Source organism: Triturus cristatus, chromosome 4_1 (assembly GCF_964204655.1).
Source record: "Triturus cristatus chromosome 4_1, aTriCri1.1, whole genome shotgun sequence".
NCBI lineage: Eukaryota > Metazoa > Chordata > Amphibia > Caudata > Salamandridae > Triturus > Triturus cristatus.
The window spans coordinates 707052068-707058067 of NC_140585.1; the positions used below are offsets into that span (position 1 = coordinate 707052068).

General features: G+C 46.2%; 1 protein-coding gene across 1 annotated transcript in view; it reads right to left on the reverse strand.

Annotated features, from left to right (window-relative positions):
• TMEM168 (transmembrane protein 168) overlaps nt 1–5721 on the reverse strand; it is a 185529-nt gene extending 179808 nt beyond the window's left edge. Inside the window, exon 1 of the mRNA XM_085653177.1 lies at nt 5554–5721. The gene's annotated coding sequence lies outside the window, so the exon portion shown is untranslated. The remainder of the gene's footprint in view (nt 1–5553) is intronic.
• Between the last annotated feature and the right edge of the window lie 279 nt (nt 5722–6000).

A 6000-nucleotide genomic window follows, 5' to 3' on the forward strand; every position in this document is an offset into this window, starting at 1 on the left:
TTTTTGTGCAAGTATCATCCTGGCTGGTAGCTTTTTGGAGCCCCACACTCAGATGCCAATTCAACAGAGGAAAACAAAGGCAAACAGCTTGTCATAGCTTCACAAGTACACCTAGGAAAAACTATAAACCCTATTGTGGGAACTGAATAATCATTGTGCAGTTGAGGTGCTTTCCTTCGTAGAAAATATTTTCTTACATCAACCACATTCCTTTGGAATCAGCAGTGAGTTTCACTACCAAATGTATATAGCTTAAGATACATTACTTAAGGAGATCAATAAAGTAACCATGAGGCAGAGGTCATAGAGGCTAGAAATGTAAGAGTTTGTGAGGGATTGCATTTATGATGTCCTCTAATATAGATACCTGCCAACTGAAAATATCTATACTGTGGTATGTCAGTCTATTTTCTTACATCCAGTGGTCGAAGTGGGCGGGAACAGCAGGGCATGGCGTGCCCCTACTTTTTTAATTTAATAAAATTAGTTCCCCTACTTTTTTATTGGAAAAATGCATCCCAGGACGGCAGAAATAGCCAAGGCCAATATATAAGGCTCATCCATTTGCGGCAGTTCAGGGACTCTGCCTTCAGGGACTCTGCCTTTTCCTTCTTGTCCAGAGAAGACCAGGACAGTATTCACTTCTGCTTTGCCGCTCTCAGCTGCTCCCCTCTCTTTCTTCCTCTTCCCTCTCTTTGTCTTTGTCTCGCTCCTCCTCACTCGCTGAATGAAAAACGTGATTTCAAGAAACGTCTCCTACCCTCTCTTTCCTTCATTCATTCCTGTGCAATTGATCGGAAAAAGAAAAGAAGAGACACTTTTGCTAGAAATGTCGTCTTTTTCTAACATTTTTCTATCCCAAAGGGAAGCCTCAAGGCGGAGACGGAAAAAAAAGTTTAAAAAACGAAAAATAAATAAAAGCAAGACAGAGTGGTCGCAGATTGGTTTTATTCACACCCAAACACATTAGCGCCACTTTACCGAGTTTGCCAGTGTATCGCTACTTTCGTTTTCTCATCCTTTCTTAATAACATTGCTTTCTCCAGGTGGGGGGGGGGGGGGGGGAGGGAGGGAGAACACCATTCCTAGAGGTACTGCAATACCTGGTTGATGTGTGAAGTGCAAAACGCTTAATGTGATCCTACTCATCCATTTTCCTTGTTTTCATTTATAAAGTGTGTACTGCTGCTCTGTGTTCAGGGTGTGGTCTTACCATACGCCATCGTCTCAACAGACTACATACTCATCGGAGACCTGAACTTCCACCTCGACAACCCAAGCGACCACAACTCCACCCCCTACCTAGACAGCATTGCCAACATCGGACTGAATCAACTCGTCACCACGTCCACCCACAAGGCAGGACACACCCTCGACCCCATCTTCGCAGGAGGAAACAGAATCCACTTCAGCCACACCACGCAACCCCCATGGATGGACCACCACTGCGTACACTTCTTCGTCAACAAACCTAAGCCACCCAAGCCTACTCCACGCCCGCCGCAAAGAAACTGGAACAGAGTCACTGAGGAGCAGCTCAATTCCACCCTCAACCACATCACTCTCACCGCCACAACCGTCGTCAACTCCACACTTGGATCTCCAGCTGCGCGGAAAAACTTGCACTGCTACGCAACTCGGACAAACAGCGCCACAGAAGAGCCACCTGGTTCACCGCCAACCTCCAAGAAGCAAGAGGCACCTGCATACACCTCGATAAGAACTGGTGAAATGACAAGTAGCTCGAAAACCACACCGCCTACAAAGACGCCGTGACAGAATACCACCAACACATCAAAAACCACCAAAAGAACCTTCATTCACCACAAAATCCTCACCAACGCCAGCAACTCCAAGGAGCTCCTCTCCGTCATCCAGCAATTCACCAAACCCCCCAGCGAAACCACGGACATCACCCCTTTCCAGGACCTCTTCCACCTGAAAATCAAGAACCTTTACGATAATTTCAACGACATAACACCTGACTCCGCAACCACCCTGCCCCCCAGCAACACCAGCCAGCCCACCATCGCATCCTGGACACCAGTCACCACCGAAGAGACCGCCTCCACCATGAAAGGCATCCACTCAGGGGCCCCCACGGACCCCTGCTCACCACACATCTACCACAGAGCTGCCTCCATCGCACTGGAATTACGACGCACCATCAACACAACCTTCATGACAGGCACCTTCCCCGATGACTGGAAACAGGCAGAAGTTTGTCCCCAGCTTAAGAAACCCACAGCATATCCCATGGACCTCAAAAACTACCGGCCCATCTCTCTCCTCCCCTTCACAGCAAAAGTCGTGGAGAAGACCGTCAATGCACAGCTAACAAAGTTCATCGAAGACAACTCCATCCTCGACCCCTCCGAATCCAGATTCCGCAGCAACCACAGCACAGACTGCCCTACTAGCCGCCACAGATGACATCCGCGCCCTCCTCGACCAAGGCCACACCGCAGCCCTAATATTACTTGACTTGTCAGCAGCTTTCGACACTGTCTTACACCGCACACTCGCCGCCTGACTATACGCCTGCCGGCATACAAGGAACCACCCTCGACTGGATCCACTCATTCCTCACTTGTAGAAGCCAAAGAGTCAGACTGCCACCCTTCCACTCCCAACCTACGGAAAAATCAGCTGCGAAGTACCCCAGGGATCGTCACTCAGCCCCACCCTTTTCAACATCTACATTGCCCCCCTCGCCACCATCTTCAGACAACATGGCCTCAGCATAGTATCCTACGCCGACGACACCCAGCTCACCCTCTCCCTCACCAAGGACCCCACCACCACCAGACTCAACTTCCAGGAAACATTGTTTGTGCACTAAATTGTTCTATCAGTAAAACCACATCAGTGGGAAAGATTGTGGCCATTTCAATGTAAAATCTTCTGAATAACAAATGACATTGTGCTACCACTTCATACCTCAATTATGTATTTTTTGAAAGGAGAGTTTTTTAAACATGATTTGAGAAACATTCCTGCCCCCGCCCTGATGACAATGCTGTTAATGAACTAAGATGCAAGTCAGAGGCCATGTGTATCTTGTTGCTAGGTTTGTATTATATGTGGACAAAAAAATTAAGTTTATTAAATAAAACTAAAAAGGTTTTTTGTACAGCAGACATGCTGAACTCGCACATTTGAAGGTGATCTTATATGTGATAATTAAAAAAATGGTGCTCAATGAATAAAATAGTTGCCCACGTTCACATCATTTGAAACCAGTTTATGGGGTCAAGAGCAATACAAATAGGTTGAGTGGATTATTTAAGTAACTAGACATGCAGGTTTAGTAATAATTTTATGATTTTTCATGGCCTGGTTCAAACTCTCACAAATGCAAGACCTATTCCATTTCAAATGTTTGGTCTAGGATGTTGCTGCTTATTTTTTTCCAGTAGCATATTACTCCTGTGTCATTGTAAATGAACAAATCGCAACGCTTTTATTTTCATAAATTCTATTAAACATAAATGTTACTGTCAACCTCTTGACTTTCAACTTCCATTAACATCATTATATTGATTTGCAAAACCGACAGAATAGGCAAAAAAAATATATCAGTGATAATAGAAAACGCTGAACACTTATGTGTAAATACAATTACTATAAATTGCTGGAACTCTGTAATGTGCTCTTTGAATGAAAGAACAGGGGAGTTTAGATGTCCAGAGCTGAACAAGCTTCAATCGATTACCAGTACCTTGGGAATGCACCGCTCTTTAAACGCTTTCGTTTTTTACTGGTTATAAATTATTGTATAATGACGATGCTACTGACCTGGAACGCCTAATAGAGACACATGAAAGCCTCAATCCTACAAAGAACTGTAACTTTGACTACCTGAAGTATGGGTCAAAAAACAGTAGGCGCCAGTGCTAAATTTGTGCTGGTGTTTAGCACCGGCACTTGTTTCACAGGGCCGGGACTATACATTTCTTCACTTGCAATCGGATTGCCTGATAACTGTTCAAAAATAAATAATTAGCTGGGTGACTGTCTGGCCGTTGGCGGGGTAGAATTACACTTTTTCATCTTGTGTGATTGGGAGATCAAAGAAGTCCTAAGGTCAGAAAGAAAGAACATGTTAATCAAAATGAAGGCCTGTGATATGCAATCTGATGGAGTGCAACAGGACTGTGCCTCCTACTGGAGAAACGAAAGGTGAAGACGAGTGTACAGGACAGGTAGTCTGGCAGCTTACAGAATGGTTGTAAGCTTCGCTGATATTCGATACCAAGGATTTAAAGTACACCCCCGCAGCCCACATAGTGCGTGGAGGGGGGATGAGCCCTGTAATCCTGAGGGGTCCCCTTCAAGTTGAGTGGTAGTTGCGGCATGGCTGTCTTACACTGTTTTTGTAACTGACAGTGCTGTGTGCAGCAAACTAGTAGTGCCAAGCTGCTGAAAGGCAAAAAAAGCATATTGAACGAAATAGGAGGATGCCTTTCAGTGACTAAATTAAACCGTCCTGTCACTGTGCTCATATTAAGAGTTACGAGGATGGTCAGTCATTGGCAGAGGAAACACCCCTTATTTACAATACCAGCCCACTTGGGACCACCAGTCACCCGCCATCACCCGTTGGCTCTGCAAGGACCCATTTTTCTCGTTTGACCAGTGCCACAGGAATCCATGGCATGCCTCTGGATGTGAACCGTAAAGTAATATCAGTGCTTACTTTGAGCTGGTGGCTACAGGTGGGCCACCAGCACCTATTTTTGGGCACTAGCACTCATTGTTCCTATCACACTTTGACCCAAGACAAGAGAGAGAAAAACACAAGAGGGGTGACAAAGAAAAAGATGGAACAGCTACAAAGGGTGGAAGCAGAGACAACAAAGAACCTGCAGGAGTGAGAGAGCGAGAGGGGCACAGAGTGTCTAGTGGTGGGATAAATGTGCATGAAGGGTGCTCAAGCCTCCCGGTCTTTGGCACAACAACGTTCCGCAGTGCTAGTGGCGGCTTCTGAGCAAAACTTTGAGCCCCGGCACTTAATATTTTACAAATTAAGCACTGGTAGACACTAGTGTGACTGATGCCAGTATCAGTGTCCGAATTTCTGAGTCAAGATAGAATCGGAATGTCTGTGAACAGGCAAAATTCTGCTGTCACTCCACTTGCAGCAGGAAGTGGAGGGTTCAATGTTGCTGTTACCAAAGCAATCAGAGATGGTTGGCTTCTGGTGAAATCGAGCCCACAGCGAGGCGGGCAAAAGTCAGCCGCGGGTAGTTTCAGTGTGTCGAGGAAGACGTTTACGTGAGTGGGTGCGCCGCACACATCAACTTTAGATGGAGGTGAGGCGAATACTGTGTACCTTGAAGTCCAAAACGACATCAAAAACAGTACACGGACTAATGGGCATCTAATTTCTATAGAGGATGAAGGATCGGGTGTACAGTCCAAAATGATCTGCAATTAAAATATCTCCCTCGACATCCCCTCTTAAAGCCCCACACCGCCACAGCTCGGTCTGACGTTTCCTCCAGACTGTTAGCGTCTTTGTTTCTTCCCCGCTTTTCCCTCGGCTCTTACCTGTGGCTGCCAAGGTCGGAAGCACGGAGCAGGCACGGAATCCGAGGCTTATACGGGATTTCGCTTTTGAGACAACGCACAACTCCTTCTCAAAAAGTTTATTCCTCCACTGGAGCTGCCGCCATGTTAGCGCCGCGTCACCGGAGTCTATGGAAGCTGGGAGGGATCAGCTGGGTAGGACGCATGCGCATGATCTCCACAGAGCTGTCATTCTTGGAACTTGGTCCCTGTGTCACGGCTAGACCAGGGCCTCCTTCCTTCCTTTACTAACGAGCCACAGGAAAAAGTGATATGCATGTTACATAATATTTGCTATTTTAAGAACCGTACCAAAATGTTTTAGTATTCTCAGTGCATTACGATAGCTTAAGATGCTTTGAACAGCAACTCCTTATCAACACTGCCTCCATAATCAGTTCGTGACCACCTAGCACTTTGAGTGGGATG